The sequence below is a fragment of the Ailuropoda melanoleuca genome, chromosome 13, assembly GCF_002007445.2.
Source record: "Ailuropoda melanoleuca isolate Jingjing chromosome 13, ASM200744v2, whole genome shotgun sequence".
NCBI classification, from domain to species: Eukaryota; Metazoa; Chordata; class Mammalia; order Carnivora; family Ursidae; genus Ailuropoda; species Ailuropoda melanoleuca.
The window spans coordinates 70,500,754-70,518,604 of NC_048230.1; the positions used below are offsets into that span (position 1 = coordinate 70,500,754).

A 17,851-nucleotide genomic window follows, 5' to 3' on the forward strand; every position below is an offset into this window, starting at 1 on the left:
ATCTGACTCTGGCTCAGGTCATGATCCCAGGGTCCTGGGATCGAGTCCCACACTGGGCGCCCAGAAGCCTGCTTTCCCTCTCCCACTCCCCCTGCTTGTGTTTTCTCTCTTGCTGTGTCTCTCACTATCAAATAAATAAAATCTTAAATAGATAGACAGATAAAATCTTTAAAAAAAGAAATGTATTCTCTCAACCTCAGCAGCCCCCAACCATGTTGGGCCTCTTCCTGCTGGACCTCCTCCCACAACCGGTCACCATCAACCTGTCCTCAAATGGAAATGTACTGGTTAAGAACCCTGAGCCACAGACAACTCTCTCTCACCTATCAATTCTCAGTCAATTTTGGAAATCCATTTCTAATTCCCTGCTAGTCTTTCAATGGCTACCACGCTCCCACAATAAAAGACAATTTTCAGGGTACCTGGGTGGCTCAGTCAATTAAGTGTCTTGACTTCAGCTCAGGTGATGATCTTGGGGTCCTGGGATCAAGTCCCAGAGTCAGGATCTACAGTCAGGGAGACATCTGCTTGTCCCTCTCCCTCTCCCTCGGCCTGTACTCTCTCTCAAAATCTTTTTAAAAATAAATAAAAAATAAAAGACAACTTTCTGGAAAATTAAGAGTTTGATCCTGAGACAACACTAAAGCAGAGAAAGAAAAGGTGGAGGGCAAGGCAGGGGTTTGCACTAAGGCAGAGCCCATAGATAGCAAGGTTTTAATGAATGAAAATCTCTTCAGGGTGGGGGGGGGCGGGGAGTGAGGCAACTTTGATCAGGCAAGCTGGTAAAAAAAACAATAGCAGAAGCCAATGGTGTCAGATTCCAGAGAATCTCTTCCCATTGCTCTCCAAAACTGTCCACCGCTGCTTGGTAAGGCAGCCCCAGTGGCGACCACGGGGCTCTTTAAGTACCTCATCAATTGAGCCACCTTTCCTTGCCACTTTGTCCTCTCCTTGGGTTCAGGTCCCTTCTCTTAGAAAGGCCCCCTGGTACTGTCTACATGGAAATGCAGAGGCCCCAAACTGAATGCAAAACATTGATTACCTTGGGATTGTGAAATTACAGGTGATGTCTAGTTTCTTCTTGGCATCGGATGATGGTAAATTTGATTTTCACTTGTCTCAAATATTTTTTGAATGTCATTTTTTGAAATATTTCAATTCCCTACACAAAGCAGGGCCTCCTCATTCTTTGCTTATTCCCTGGAAAAAACTCAAGAATGCTAACTGGGATGTTTCCCTCAGGAAGTAAATAACAACCACTTGCCAATATTTGAGTGTTTACTACATAACATCCAATATTTTTTTAGTTTTCCTTTTTTCTAAGTAATCTCTACACCCAACATGGGGCTTGAACTCACAATCAGAAACCAAGATTCACATGTTCTTCTGACTAAGCCAGCCAGGGGCCCCCATAACACGCAACACTTACTGAATTTTTTAATCTATAGCAACTCGGCTGACTTAAACATCCCCTGCAATTGGCCAACCATTGTTGGCCTATTGTACAGATGGAGCAACTGAGGATCAAGCCAGTGACTTATTAATGGAGTGAAAAAGTACATGAATCCAGACTTGATTCTAATGCCCAAGCCCCTCTGTGCCTCAGACGGATAATATAACCCAGTGGTAACAGGCTTTTTGTAATACAGCTGAGCCTGAACAGTAAGGGTTTGAACGACAGGTGTCTTATGTTGATTTTTTTTCAGTAAATATATTGAAAAATGTTTTGGAGACTCGCCAACAATTTTAAAAAACTCAGATGAACTGCATAGCCTAAAAATACTAAAAAAAAAAAATTTAAAAGTTAGGTATTATTCTTAGAATTACAGAATACATGTAACATGCAAAATATGTGTTAACAGATTGGTATCAGTAGTGTTTGTGGTCAACAGCAGGCTATTAAGTTTGGGGGGAGTCAAGTTAAACTGGATTTTCAAGTGAGGGGGGTGGGGGGATCAGTGCCCCTAACCCCTGCTTTGTTAAAGGGTCAACTGTACTTGTGTAAGGCCCCCCTCTATTTTGTGAATAAACTAAACTAAAAGGACCTAGATTCCACTTAGTCCTGATGCTAACTACACTGGGTAGGTGTGGACTTTTCCCCACTGCAGACTGGATCGAGGATCTCCAGAAATGTGACCATGTGCAGACTCCCTCTACATTCACCAGGCCACTTCCAGCAGCCAGGGCCAGATACATGTGAACACCTGCGGTGGGCTTTTTCTCTTCTGGAGGGAGGAACTGCTCTGGGATGGCGGTAGATGTGCAGTGTTCTGTAAAGCACTAACCACCAAGGCGCAGAAGCAAGTGGACTGCTCAGCACCTTGGTCCCATCAGCTACAAGAGATCAGTCCCCACAAAAAGGGAGACAAATCTGCCCGTCACTTTACAAAGGAAAGGTTGGTCTGCAAATGAAATGAGGAATTCTGCACTTCTCTGGTCCAAGAAACTGAAAAATCAACCTGAGTTCACAGTTCAAAAAAACCCCAAAAAACAAAACATCTCACTAACACAAGAATGATTCTGGCCACAGCTAAGGCTGTGTACCTATCAAAGGCTGGAGGAGGATGGGGGTACTTGTCATGGTATAGGACGCAGGACCTGGGAGGAGATAGAGATTTAACAGGGACCAGCTCTGATGAAATCCTAAAAGGTGTCTGAGCATGAAGGCAGGACAGCTGGCACGAGAGCTGGTTGGAGACAAAAGGGATCCTCTTTTTTTCTTAAAGCTTTTATTTATTCATTTGTCAGAGAAAGAGCCCAAGCAGGGGAAGAAGCAGGCTCCCCACTGGGAAGGAGCCTGATGTGGGACTTGATCTACCTGAGCCAAAGGCAGGCGCTTAACCGACTGAGCCGCCCAGGTGTCCCAGACAAAAGGAATCCTAAGGTAAGTTTTCCCGAAAGGAGAACTTGCCCAAACCCCAAATCGGAAGGTCCCTAGGGCTGCAATAATGAGGGGTGACAGGCACCACTGGGTCGCAAGCCCCACAGGGCCGGAGTAAGGAAAGGAAGGCAAGCAGCCTCCCCCACCCCCACCTCCCTTGCTCCTCCCTTTCGCCCCCTGCAGCTCCCAGATACTCTCTTCACCTTCTAGCCTTTGGGGGGTGGCCTATGACTATGGCTTTAAGGAGCAGGATGCAGCCAGCCCCAACCCCTTTGTCTGGGCCCTCTCCACCCCAACAGGGAAAGGTAAAGGATCTCACTTAGCTCTGCAATTATTCCTTCAAGGTAGGCCTCAAGGTTAGGGGTAACCTAACCTAACCTAACCTAACCTCAAGGTAGGCTGGGGGGGGGGGGTAAAAGTGGCCCCAACCCATAAAAGAAAACCCTGGGTCCTTTGAAAAGGGAACAAAGGCGTTCCTTCCTGCCAACTCCCAAATTGAGGACAATGATTTGGAAAAAGCTTTCATAGCTGAGAGGAATAGAGTACCTAGGAGGAAGGCAGGGTAGGCGGGGCCAAGCAGAGGTCCCTCCCTTCATCCCCAGTTCTCATAATGGCTACCCTAAAAAGAGGGGCTATTGGTTAACTAATACAGATGTCAACATTCATGACCGCTATGCCAAGCACTATCCCATCAAGTCCTTAGCCAAACCCAGTGTGGTAGGGACTATTTACACCCATCAGACATCTAAGGAACATGGAGGGTTAGAGGTTAAGTAATGCATAAAACTGATTTCGTTCTTATACAACCTGGAGATATTAAGATTGTTCCTATTTCACAGATGTAGTAACTATAAGGCACAGAGGGAAATGGACTTGGTGGGACAGATTTAAATACATGCAAAGACCTATGCGTGTCCCTAAAGAGGGCAGCCAGCTTACCTCACAACAATGCCAACAGTGGCAGACTTTGGATTACTGTATACCAGCCTTACAGAGTAAGTACCATCATTTCCACCCTGGAAAAATCATGGCATCTTTAGAACCCAATGGGGGGCGCCGAGTAGCCTCAAGAAGCCACAGCAGGTGTCGGGGAGGAGGCCAGGGGTAGCTCAGTATCCTGGGGCCCTCCACCTAAGGGCCCCAGAAGGGATATGCCTCCCAGTCCAAAACCACAGCACCCTGAAATCAGGAGACGGTTCAACTTTGTCCTTAACTGTCCTTACTTCATGCACCCTCTCAGCCTGGGGGTGAGGAAGCACAAGGGCTCGGTCTCTCAGGCCAGGGGAAAAGGGGGAAAGGCCAGGTGGAGGTGGAACCACAGGCCTAGGGCTGGGCCCAGACGGCTGCCCTTCTTTGCCACAGGTGAGTGAATCCAGCAGGAAAGCCTGAGCCCAGGATCGGCTCCCTGTTAACTTGCTAAGTCCACCGCACAGTCTTCCTTGGCTTCCACTTTTTCTCCTGCGGGCTGGGACTCAACACCTACCCTCCAACAATCACAAGAGTAGGGAAGCTGTTCTTCTGGGAGGTGGCGCTACAGGTTTTGAGACCTCAGTTTGTGGAGTGTGGGAAGTGGGACCAGCTTCATCCCGGAAGAGGGGGAAAATGGAAAGTGAGCCCCCAGGGCAGGCAGCGTGACCGCGGCAGGGCGGCGCCACCCCGACCAGGCTCCTCCCCGGCCAGGTGTGCACAGGGCGAGTGCAGCCCCGCTGTGCCTCGCCTGGGTGGCTCATCTAGGGAGGACCCCGAGAGACCGCCCCTCTGGCGCACACCCTGGCCCACCTGCTCGCCCGCACCCACATCCATTAGTTCTCTTCTATCGCTGGGAGGGGGGATAAAAGGCCCCTCGCCTGAAACCCACAGGTCCAAGTCATATGGGACGGACGCCCACCTTCCTGGCTGAACTCTTCCCCGCCTCTAAGGAGGCTCGCTCTGAAGCCGAGGCCAGGTAAGGACACCCCCTTTCAATGACCGAAACCTCCTCCTCCACTTCTCTCCAGAGGGACACGTCCTCCCCTCGACTCTAGACCCCAAGAAGGCCACCCTATCTCCCTCCCTGGGGACGAACCTCTCCCCCTCGGGGTCGTGGGAATACAGCGTGAGTATCCCTTCCACTCGTATCCTTCAAGTTACAAGTTCCCCTCCCCATGTTTCCTTCTTGCCTCAGGTGGTCCAGGGGTCCGCTCCTCCCCTACCATGCCGGGTTACAAGCCGGATGGGAGCCGCCTCCCCCGGACGTCCCAGGAAGAGGGTCCCCCCTGGCAGTCCCCGGACCCCTCCGCTGTCCCCTCCCCCACCAGCCCCCGGACCCCCAGACTGACGAGCCTCCCCGGGGCCACGGGGCGCTCACCTGCCGAGAACCAGGCTCGGGCGCCGCTCCGCGGTCAAGCCGCGGGTCGGGACAGGCTGGCGGGAGGCCGGCGGGCGGCCGCTCAGGGCGCTCGGCTCGCGAATCTCCGGCGCCGATCGCCGAGCTACGTTTACTTGGGCCACTTAACCCCCGCGCTGCCGGCCTGGCGCGGCGGCCGCCCGCTCGCCGGCCTGCCAGTGGGCTGGTTGCGTCCGTCGGGGGGCGCTCGGAGCGTCCACGCGGGCAGCGGCCGCGGGGCTGGGGGGGNAGGCCCCTTGTAACCCCGGCCGGGCGCTCGCTCCGCCCCCGCCTGGGGGCGCCCCCGCCGCAGCCACTCAGAGCCCGCCCCAGGCGCGGGGGGGGGCCGGGGGGTGGGGACGAGGGAAATTTGAAATCACTTCGGAGCCTCCCCTCCGCCCCTCCTCCACAGGCACCGCCTCCAGTCCCCCCCTCCGCCTGTTAAATCACCCACCAGGCTAACAGGCCTTGATGGGGTCCTCGCCGACATCCGCCCCACACACACATACATGGGGACTCCGTCGGGGCCCCCTTTCCCCGCCCCCCACTCTGAGCAGGACACGCACACACAGGCCGGGATGCGAGGCCCAGAGAGGGAAGCGCCCCCACTGGAGTCACACAGCAGCGGAGTCTCCCCTCTCCCCCCACCTCCAGCCGCAGTGCCACCTGGGCGCTGCCGTGCCCCAGCCAGTCTACCCCCTCTGGACCCTCGGACTGGTCCTTCCTTCCTCCCACCCTGCTGGGCCTTTGTCAGCCATCTTGAGGGGAGGGGAGAGGAGAGTCGACGGGGAAGGCGGCCGGGTCCTTGGCTGCCTGGGTTCTCAGGTCCAGCAAAAGCAGAAGGAGAAGCCCCACTCTTAGGTCTCAAGTGCCTCTGCCGTTAAAGGGCGTTGAACTGTTGGAAAACTGTACTTCCTAATATTTATCGCACTCGGTATTTATATTCACATATTTGTTTATCTGCTTATTCTGTGTCTCTCCACACATCAGACTGTGAGGGCAGGGTCTCCGTGTCTCTTAGCACACAGAAGATGCTTAATAAATATGTGTTGAACAAACGAATGAAAGAAAAATGAATGATGACAGGATGGCCTACAAGGCCCTATAGTAGCTGGCTCCTGCCTGCCTTTCCAGGCATCGCCTATCCTCCCCCCTCCCCCACTTCACTCAACCTTCTCACCTCGTGGCTGTTCCTCAAACACATCAAGCATGTTCCTGGACATTCCTTGTCCAGAGAACCCTGCATGGCCAGTCTCGCACCCTTCTGTCCTCTCCCAAAAGGTCACCTAGAGATGCTTTTCCTGACCACCCCACCTAACAGCCCCCCCCCACTCCATCCCTCCTATCCAATTTCTTCCCTTTGTAGCATGCAGAGCTATTCAATTTTTTTAAAGATTTTATTTATTTATTTGAAAGAGTGAGCATGGGGGGGGGATTGCAGAAGGAGAGGGAGAAGCAGACTCCCTGCCAAGCAGGGAGCTAGATATGGGGCTCCATCCCAGTACCCCCAGAAATCATGACCTGAGCCGAAGGCAGATGCTTAACCAACTCAGCCACCCAAGCACCCCATGCAGAGCTATTTCACATTGTTTTGGATTTCCTTGTTTACATCTTCCTTTTTCTCATTGTTTTTTTCTTGTTACATACACACATACATACACACACATACACGCTATAAACCATTCTCCATGAGGGCAGAAACCACATCTGTCTATCTTGTTCCAAGCTCTATTTCCAATGCCCACGGGAGGGGGTTCAGTACAAGTTTGTTGAATGAATGAAAGAACTCGGGTTTCCTGCTTCCCAGGCTCCAGCTCTCTGAGTAAAACCACAGCTTTCTCCCTTCATCTTCTACCAGGTATTTGCAAATAACTAAATGGCAAATACTCCTGAAGCTGCAGACATTTCAAACCTATTGGATCTTGTCCTACCCAGAAACCTGGATGGAGGTTAAAGAAATGTGAAAGTGAGATGGGACAGCCTCCTGTGAATGAGCGGCAGGAACTTCTTGGCCTCTTGCACAAGGATCCAAAATTGGGTTCCAGTCAGTCCGTATAGGAAGAAGGGGATCTCTCAAGAGGGCCTGTGGCTCGTCGCCACCATCTGAGGTATGCCTTTAGGGGAAAGAAATACGTAAGCCGGTGGGCCTGTGGGGAGGGCTGCTGGGCCTATTTCCTAATCCATAAGCCAAGACCTACCACATGGCAAGAGATGTCTGTACCACTGAGAATGGCTGGGAGGCCTAGTTTAGATGCCAAAGGGTTGGGTTTCCTGGGACATGGCAGACATTTCTGGAGACAGCAGACCACCTAATTTCAGGAAGGAAAAAGGAGAGGGTCTCAATGAGCAAGTGTTCTGAGTCCTATCATTTGGAAAGGAGGGTGAATGACAGGAGAATGGGTGGAAGAAAATGGCATGATGTTTCTCATGAGGGCATAGAACTTTATAGTTTGAAAAGTTCCTGGGTTATATTTATCACCTCATTTGAGCCTCAGAGCCACTCCATGAGGAGTCAAGGCAAGGAGAATTGGGGCACCTTTTCAGATGGGGGGACTGAGGCCCAGAGTAGAGAGGGACTTGTGCAAAGTGAGTCAGCCAGACAGCCTGACCTTGACTGAGCACCTGCTATGTAGCAGGCAGTTGGCTAGGAATTCAGACAGGAAGCCCATAGCTTACCTGTTGGGTAGGGAGTGTCAGAAAATGAACATGAATAAGCAAATAAGAGACTATCAGGTGTGGGTCAATTTGGGAAGAAGATAATTTGGAGATAGGATTGATGCAGCCAGGGGAAGACCTTGGTCAGGATTCAGTTTGTGGATGGCATGTGGTAGGGACAGCCAGGACACCAGTGTAGCTGGAGCAGAGGGAGTGAGGAGGGGAGAAATAGGGGGCCAGGTCTTGTAGGACCAATAAGCCGTGGCAGGGATTTTGGATGTCGCTATTTTAGCCATGAACTGACTCAGATGTTTAAATCAGATCCAAGTGGGGTGGTGCATGGGGAGGAGACTGATCTGGAAAACTGAGGATGGTAGCCTGGATCATGAGCAGAGGAGATGGAGAAAAGTGACTGAATTTGGGATAAACTGCGGAGATTGGGCCAAGTGGTACTGATGATTCCAGGGGGTAAAGGGAGCGATGGCATCAAGGATAGCGCCTAGATGTTAGCCCGGGCACCTGGGTGAAGGGTGGTGCATTTACATAAATGAGGAAGGTTTGCATAATATGGATTTGCAGGGGAGCTCAGCAGGTCTGCCTTACCTGAATGAATGTGGATTCACACTGTGTCTGGGCTGCTACCCAGGTCCCCTGACTCTGTCTAACACTCCTTTCACTGTCTGGGTGGTAGGGCATTCCGTATACATCTGCCACACCACACGGCCGCCTCCTCCAGTACTCATTCTCAGAGGGGCGACCCCATGTCCTACAAGGGGACTTTCCATCAGACGCTGTGGTTTGAATTCCACCTCCAAGGTTGCATGAATCTGATAAATCACCTGGTCTCTCTCAGCCTCAGTTTCCTCAGCCAAGGAGAGAGAATATTTCATTGCCATTGGGACCAATGAATGAACCATTAAATGAAAACATTGGTGCTGGATTACCCAGTTGGGCAGACAAGACTCCATCCCCCAAAGAAATATTTTTATGAAAGATTTTGCCAAAAAATAGAAATAAAAGATTTTGACTTCCCCCCCCATATTACCCAAAATTTTGCTTTTTGATGTTTGAAAAACCATATAGTTGGGGAGCCCATCTGGCTCAGTCGGTGGGGAGTACAACTCTTGATCTCGCGGTCTTGAGTGCAAGCCCTACGTTGATGGGCATAGAGATGACTTAATAAAAATAAAAAATAAATAAAATTCGTATAGCATTACTACACACATAAACACACACACAGGCAGTGGAGAACATGGAAGGTTAGAAAGAGAACCTATGTTTCTAGATTGATTTCAAGTCTTCCCCTGGTTGCACACTGATGCAACAGTATTTCTTTAAAAATTTCTTGTAGGGACCCGTGGGTGGCTCGGATGGTTGATCGTCTGCCTTCCACTGGGATCATGATCTCCAGATCCTGGGATCGAGCCCCTGTCAGGCTCCCAGCTCAGCAGGGAGTCTGCTTCTCCCTCTCTCTCCCCCCCTGTTTGTGCGGTCTCTCTCTCAAATGAATAAATAAAATCTTAAAAAAAAATTATTGTAACAGGGGCACCTGCCTGGCTGAGTCGGTGGTGTGGTGGAACCCCGGACTGCGGGATTCTTGATCTCTGGGTTGTGAGTTCGAGCCCCACATTTGGTATAGAGATTATTTAAAAATAAAACAATAATATTAAAATAATGTCTTTAAAAATAAACAATAAGTAAAAATAAAAATATATAACAGATAACAATCATTATACTCATCATGATGATAATCAATGTTTATTAAGGAGACAACAAAAATACTGTGATTAAAGGTCATTTGTTTCGTCATCTGAAAAAAAAACATAGATAAGGGAATGTCCTTGCTCTTAGGAAATAAACACTAAAGTATTTAGAGGTAAAGGGGCACACTGTCACCAATTTGCTCTTAAATCGTTCAGAAACAATAATATGCATATGTATGGGAGAGGGAGAATGTAAAGCAAACGGAGGAAAATGTAAACAAGAAAATCTGGTTAACATGACATTCATTCACGAGTTCTTTCTACTAGTCCTGCAGCTCTTCTATAAATGAGGGATTATATCAAATAAAAAGATCCCCCCTAAAAATAATGTTAAAGAAATAAACCACACAGGGGTGCCTGGCGGACTCAGTCAGTAGAGCACGCACCTCTTAATTTCAGGGTTGTGAGTTCGAGCCCCACATTGGGCATGGACATGGAGCCTACTTAAAATTTTAGGGGCACCTGGGTGGTTCAGTTGGTTAAGCGTCCAACTTTTGATTTTAGCTCAGGTCTTCATCTCAGGGTCATGAGTTCGAGCCCCACGTTGCACTCCATGCTTTAATTAGTTAATTAATTAAAATATTAAAAATTAGATCAAAAAAACCCCAAACAAAACCAAGGGGCACATGGCAGGCTCAGTCAGTAGAGCATGAGACTCTTGATCTTAAAGTTCTAAGTTCAGGTCCCACATTGCGTGTAGAGATTACTTACAAAACATTAAAAAAAATTTTTTTAAACAAAAAACAAAAACCCCACACATATGGGGCACCAGGCTGGCTGAGTCAGAAGAGCATGAGACTCTTGATTTCGGGGTCGTGAGTTCGAGCCCCACATAGGATGTAGAGATTATAAAATAAATTAATTTTAAAAAGCACACATAAATATATACAACCTTCATGCCTTTGTGCTAATCAATACATCGATGGACTTATACCCATGTCGTGGGTAAATATTATATTTGTGTTGAATTCTTCCACCATTATTCAGCTCTCAGAGAAGTTACAGGTTTTAATAACGTGCAAAAAATGTAATAGGTACTTCAGATGTGGTAGGTATTTTTATGAGCAAGTGACTTCATCTCTCTATGTCTTGATTTCATCATCTCTAAAATGGAGGTAATAAGAGTTCTTCATAGAATTGTGAGAATCATATGAGTTAACACATATAGGGCTTTTTGAACTATAACAACCATAAAGGTGCTTGTTAAATTAAAAAAAAACAAAAAACATTGTTATTGGGGCGCCTGGCTGGCTCAGTTGGAAGAACCTGTGACTCTTGATCTTGGGGTCATGACTCTTGATCTCAAGGTCGTGAGTTCGAGCCCCACGTTGGACATAAAGATTACTTAAATAAAAACTTTTTAAAAAACACATTGTTATTAATAATAAATAATAAATAATTAATAATTAATTATTAATTCATGCTGCTCTGCTCCCCGGGCTGTCTCAGCTCTTGGCAGGTGTGGAGAGGAACACTCTCGCTGCCCCCTCAGCATCACAGAACCCTGTTCCATGAGCTCCCTGCTGCTTAGGGCAAGCCCAGTTCACCTCTGGATCTGCAACCAACATCAAGTAGGACGAGTCCCATTTTACAGTCAAGGAAACCGAGGCTGTACAAGGTAAGGTGGTTTGCCTGAAAGCCATAACTGGTTGGTGGCAGAGCTGCAACTAGTCTCCCAGCCCAACCCCCACCCCACCCCCATTCTGTGCATGCTATGCTAAGGAGTCTGAGCCTCAGTCAACTCCCAGTCTGATTGGAATAATAATAATAGTAATGCCTACTTCCGGGAGTGACCGCAGGTATCCTCAGAGCCCGTGTATGTGAAAGAACCCTATTGTAAAGTACTCGGTCTTAATTGCAGCGTCATCAGAGGCCACGGTTCATGTGCAAAGTGGGTTCCTCACCTTTCGTTTTCAACAGAAACACCCAGACCTCTCTACCCCAGTCCACCCACAGAATTCTTTTATGCCCTTTTTTTTTTTCTGTTGTATCTTTTTAAACCTAAAAATTGGCCGTTGAAAGATCTGCTTTAAATATACCTGCGTAGACAAGTACAGAGTCTGGCCAGGTATTATTCGTTAGTTATTATTAAATAAGCATGTGAGTAGCAGCCATCAAGAGAATAACCATGTGCCGGACACTCGCCTGAGCGTTTTGCATGTATTACGCACTGATTCTTGGGGCGGCTTTATAAAGTAAAGGAGTGTTATCTCCATTTTACACAGGGGGAAACTGAGGTCCAGAGAGGCAGAATAAGAATAATTATTTGAAATCATACTGCCAGGAAGTGTACTGAGAACTGGGATTAAATTCTAAGCTGTGGTCTTAACCACTTTGCTACCCTGTAAAAGGTTTAGCATGGTTCCTAAGAGGTGGCACTGGTGGCGGGCGATGGATCCTAAGTCTCCCTAAGAGCCCTTCGCTGGCTGTACAGCCCCACTGACTTTGCTTTGCCTGGGGAGGTGAGTCAGCCCCTACCCTCTAAGCCAGGGAAACTCTGTCCTGAGGCTTTGCTCCTGACAACTTCTATCTACTCCTCCTTTCTCTCCTTCAAAATAGAGAAATGCCCTGGGGTAGGCATGGAAGTTAGGATAGGAAGTGGGCTACCCTTGTCCTAGTCCTGCGCCTCTCTCTCCATCCCCTATGGAAGCAGTTCCTTCCTTGCTGCTGTCACTGAAGAGGATGCCTTGGTGGAGGAGGGTGTGGATATTTACTGAACTTACGGAACTACCTGCCAGGTGCTATGGTAAGGACTGGGGATAAAGCAGACAACAAAAACAGACTCAGTCCTGGGGCTGCCCTCCTGGAGTTTACAACTGAGTAGGGAAACAGTACTTAATTAAATTGATCTCATGAACAATTATGAGATTACAGATGCATTAAATGCTAAGAAGACGAGGACAGGGTAAATAAGAGGAAGTTTTAGGTCATGGGTCTGAGACATCTCTGAGAAAGAGCTCTGAGGGCATGCAGGCTACAGGGTGGAGGGAAATGTGTTCTAGGCGGTGGGAATAGCACTTGCTAAGGTCCTGGAACACAGGGAGCTGAGGGGAGGCCCTTGTGGCTGGAGCATGCAGGGGGAGAGAAAGAATCTGGTGAAGAAGACAGGGGCCAGATCATGAAACCTTAAGAAATGAAGTCATTGGAGGCTTTTCAGCAAACAGGTTAGTAATGTGATCAGATGTAAATAAAACATTTTGCATAGCGTCTAGCACAATGGTAGCTCATAGAAAGCAAAAAAAGCCCTCCTTTCATTTGGAATAGTCTTTGTATCTGTAGATATAGATGTGGTCTCTGTATCTGTAGATAACATTTTATCCCAATTTCTCCGGACATCAAGTGAATGAATGCTCAAGTTATTTATTATCATTATCATTCATAGTGATAATAACATTACTCCTAATTTGCTTTCCCTGAATTGCCTAAGGAGACAACTTTTTAAAAAGATTTATTTATTTATTTGAGAGAGAGAGAGTGTGTGCGTGCAATGGGGCATGGGGAGGGGTAGGGGAGAGGAAGAAGCTGACTCCCTGCTGAGGGGGAAGCTGGACACAGGGCTAGATCTCAGGATCCTTTTTTCTTTTTTTTTAAGATTTTATTTATTTGACACAGAGAGAGCACAAGCAGGGGAGCAGCAGGCAGAGGGAAAGGGAGAAGCAGTCTCCCCTGCACAGCAGGTAGCCTCATGCCGGGCTGGATCCCAGGATCCCAGGATCCCGGGATCATGACCTGAGCGGAAGGCAGCCACTTAACCAACTAAGCCACCCAAGCACCCCTAGATCTCAGGATCCTAAGATCATGACCTGAGCTGAAATCAAGAGTCAGAGGCTTGGGGCGCCTAGGTGGCTCAGTCAGAAGAACGTGGGACTCTTGATCTCAGTGTTTTGACTTTGAATCCCACATTGGGTGTAGAGATTACATACATACATACATACATAAGCAAACAAACTTTTTAAAAAGATTTTATATATTTATTTGTCAGAGAGAGAGAGCACAAGCTCTCTCTTGGGGGAGCTGCAGGCAGAGAGAGAAGCGGGCTCCCTGCTGAGCAAGGAGCTTGATGCAGGCCTCAATCCTAGAACCCTGGGATCATGACCTGAGCCGAAGGCAGCCACTTAACCAACTGAGCCACCCAGGTGCCCCAATAAATAAACTTTTTTTAAAACGAAAAGGAAAGAACACAGCACTATTGTCCACCTCCCTCAGGGTGGCCCTTGTGAGAAGAGCCTCCACTGCAAAATAGCGTGTGATCTGTCTCTGGCTTTTGACGTGGGGCCCAGGTCTGAACTATTGATTGTTTTCCTCATCCTGAGCCTTAAAACAGACAGCATGCCTTACTCTTGAGTGTCTCTCCATATTTTTTTAAAGTGTTTTATTTATCTAAGTAATCTCTACACCCAACATGAGGCTTGAACTCTTGACCCTGATATCAAGAGTCACATGCTCTTCTGAGGTGAGCCAGCTGGGCGCCCTTCCTCCATACCTTGTGATGATCATGCAATGAGGTATTCGTCCATACTTGGTGGGTTTCTACTTTTTGGAAGTTCTTTGAATAAGTCTTGCTTCAGCCACTTGTTACCTGACAGAACAACCTCGCCTGTCTGAGCTTTACTTTCTCCGGATGTGGTCTGGTGAGTGTCCAGAGGGATGACGCATGCCCTCATGTTTGTCCTCATGCACAATGGCACAGACTTGAGTCTAGAGATCTCCCTGAAGAAGCATCAACTGGGATGGTGGTAGTGATGGCAACAGCACCCAGCAACAATGCCGTGTTCACCTTTTACAAGTTCTAGGCCCCAGCGCCCATTCCGATTCCATCCTCGGAGCCTCTGGGAAACCTCTTGCCCACCTCCCAAATTCCAGGGTGCCCGCCCAAAGTTCTCGTCTGCTACTCCCAGGCAGATGCCTAAAAGATCTTAGATGATGGAGTCATAGTCCCCCTACTCCAGTACCCTCCAGCCTCTGCTTAAAACTTTCACACAGGTCACTCTCAGTGCCAAACCCAAAGTCCTGGAGGTAGGGTCGAGGCTATGTTATCAACATGTATGACTCTGCCATTCATTGTAACTGCTTCACAGAATCCCGCAGTGTGAACAAGCTGCAGTTTATTGGGCAATTGATCCTGTTAGTGGACAGTTCATTGGTTTACAGGTTTTTCCCATTACAATCCTGGTTACCAAGAACATTCCTCTACATTCCTCCTCATATGTATATACATTTCTAGTTTTTACAGTTACCATTTAGTTGCCTGAGATAGCTATATAACAGTTTATTAATTACTTGTATAATTGTCCAACATTTTATTACAGAAAATATTCTAACATTCAGCCAAGTTGAAAGAATTTATGGGAAACCCCTTTAGACCTACCACCCAGATTTTGCCATTAACATTTTACACATCTGTCTATCCATCCATCCATCCATCCATCCATCCGTCTTATCTTTTGAAGCATTTCAAAGGATTGCAGACCTAGTACACTTCCCTCTGAACATTTCAACATGCATATCATTAACTAGACTTTAATATTTGTTTATACTTTTTTGTCTTCAAGGTAAAATTTACATAAAAGACACAAACAGATCTTAAGAGTACATTTGCTGAACATTCATATGCACATACACACAGGTGTGTGCTTGTATACTCAAATCCCTATCAAGATAGAACATCATGGGGCACTTGGGTGGCTCAGATGGTTAAGCGTCTGCCTTTGGCTCAGGTCATGATCTCAGGGTCCTGGGATCAAGTCCTGCATCGGGCTCTCTGCTCAGAGGGGAGTCTACTTCTCCCTCTGCCTTTCCCCTGGCTTGTGCTCTCTCTCACTCACACACACACACTCTCTCTCCCTCAAATAAATAAATAAAATCTTAAAAAGATATAGAACATCATCATCCATCTGGAAAGTTCTTTTGTCCCTTCCAGTCAATCTCTGCCCCAACTACTCTAGAGACAATTGATGTTCTAATTTTTTCCACCACTGCCTGCTTGTTCTAGACTTTTATATTTTTTAATGGGGGGAGGGGGGACACTCCCCACATACACATTTTATTTTAATGGGAGAAAAAAAAATCTCACCTCTTTTCCAATGCCTAAAGGAGTGTATTTCTTCCTGACCAGGTAAATTCTATTCCTCCTTTGAGTTCCAATAAGCAATTAACTTCTCATTCCCTGGGGAACATGTGTTTAGACTCTGAGCTACCTGAGTGCAGGGACCACATTTATCCCCACAGTAGGTGCTCAATAAACGTTTGTTCCCTTGAAACCCTGACTTATTATCTTTCTCTCACTTTCAGACAAACTAAAAGTACCGGCGGGCCTTCCTTTATTTTTGGAAGCTTAGGTTTGACTCCTGAGGGAGGTGGTAAAGGGAAGGTCAGCAGCCTGATCTCATTCTTTCATCAACCCACTCAGTGACCCTGTGCAAATATTTTCCCCAGTCTGGGCACTCGCTTCCCACACTATCAAATGAGGAAGATGTACAGTGTGGAATAGGGCCAAAACCTTAGTGTCATCTTTCACTCCCTTTTCTCATGCTTAAACACAGGATCAATGAGCACATCTGACAGTTTTTCCCTCAACTCTGATCCCAGATCTTACCCTCACTACCCTTCCGTTGCTGGCACTCAGTGCAAGCTACCATCCTCTTTTTAAAGATTTTATTTGTTTGACAGAGAGAGACGCAGCCACCAAGAAAGGGAACACAAGCAGGGGGAGTGGGAGAGGAAGAAGCAGGTTCCCAGTAGGGCAGGGAGCCCGATCCGGGGCTTGATCCCAGGACCCTGAAAACAGGCCCCAGGCCAAAGGCAGATGCTTAATGACTGAGCCACCCAGGCAGCATGCAAGCTACCACCTTAACTCCACTAGAATCTTGCACCATCCCCACTTACTGGGCTCCCAGCTTTCACCCTTCCCCGTTCCTGTCTCCTCTTCCAGAGCAGACTGGTCTTTCTTCAAAGCCCTCCCATGACTCCCTATCTCACTCAGGGCAAAAGCCAAAGTCTTTCCAACACCTCACAAGGGCCACTATGACCTTAATCCAATCCCACCTTCTACTGTCCTCAGCTCTCACCACAGTGACCTCTGCTTTTCCTTGAACACACCAAGCACACTATGACCTCAGGGCCTCTGCATTACGTTCCACTCTACCTGGCATTCCTCCACCCAGACATTTTCATGGCTCATTTCTTCACTTCCTTCAGGTCTTTGCTCAGATGACACTTTATTAAAGATGCCTTCCCTAGCCTGCCTATTAAAGAGCAAGCCTCCACCTTCTGCTTCCAGCACTCCCCACATCATCCAGTGTGCTATGTATTTACTTATTTATTCCTGCCTGCCTTCTTGACTAGAATGTAAGCTCCAGGAGAGACAGCTCATGTATGTTTTGACTGCTGCTAGATTTTGTCCCTGTGCACCTACATTAGGCCCTAGCTCATAATAGGTGCTTAGTAAATATTTGTTGGTGGGTAAGGGAACATGGGCTTGGGATTCAGCTCTAGCGATGATTTTTTCTAAGGTTTGGATTCCTCCCTTAACAAAGGTTCCCAATCTCTTCCTCATTGTGTTGTGAAAAGTTAAATGGTACAGGAAACACATGTTAGAGAGTGCTGCCTGGCTGACAGTACAGAGGCCCTGTGGCTTAGGGCACCAGCTTCTGACACCGGAGTGACCTGCCACGAGGTTCCCTGGCCCTTCTAGTACCCACTTCAGAAGTTTCCTGAAGGTTATACAAAAGCCACGTGGAAAGTGCTTCACACAGTGTCTGATAATAGTAACTATTGAGGGACTGGAAAAGATGGATTCTACTTCCGGGATTTGCGCTGGATCTGGACTCTGCCTCTTTTGTTTTGGGATAAACAGACCTGTGCAGACCTGTCCTTATCTCCTCTGGGCAGGCCCTCTCCCACCAAGCTTCAGGAAGTCCTTATACACAGCTTGCAGATAACCCGACCAGCAGGCTGGGCTTCGGAAAGTGATTAGAGTCATGCTGACCCGGGGAGTAGTGGTGGGGAGCCCAAGATCCCAAGGCTTCCCCTTGATTATTATGTTGATGCCCACAGCCAGTCAGAGGTGGACGATTTAGTCTGCTTAACTTACATTCACCTTTCAGGTCTACCCACAGCTGGCTTACCCCCACCCGATACCTCACCCACCAGATGCCTCACCGCCCCCCGCCCGAACCTGCTCACCAC

General features: G+C 47.9%; 1 protein-coding gene and 1 long non-coding RNA gene across 3 annotated transcripts in view; one reads left to right on the forward strand and one right to left on the reverse strand.

The window, feature by feature from the left end:
- The window catches only part of DNMT3B (DNA methyltransferase 3 beta), a 41,016-nt gene extending 35,528 nt beyond the window's left edge, over positions 1-5,488 (reverse strand). The window contains exon 1 of the mRNA XM_034640689.1: positions 5,229-5,488. The gene's annotated coding sequence lies outside the window, so the exon portion shown is untranslated. The remainder of the gene's footprint in view (positions 1-5,228) is intronic.
- Positions 4,688-13,140, forward strand: LOC117795586. 2 transcript variants are annotated; one of them, XR_004619658.1, is made up of 4 exons: positions 4,688-4,826; positions 7,182-7,354; positions 11,114-11,282; positions 11,526-13,140. It is a non-coding gene; the product is annotated as an uncharacterized LOC117795586 (long non-coding RNA). The 2 variants fall into 2 exon arrangements; XR_004619659.1 differs by having other exon boundaries at positions 4,708-4,826; positions 7,105-7,354.
- Positions 13,141-17,851: the final 4,711 nt, after the last annotated feature.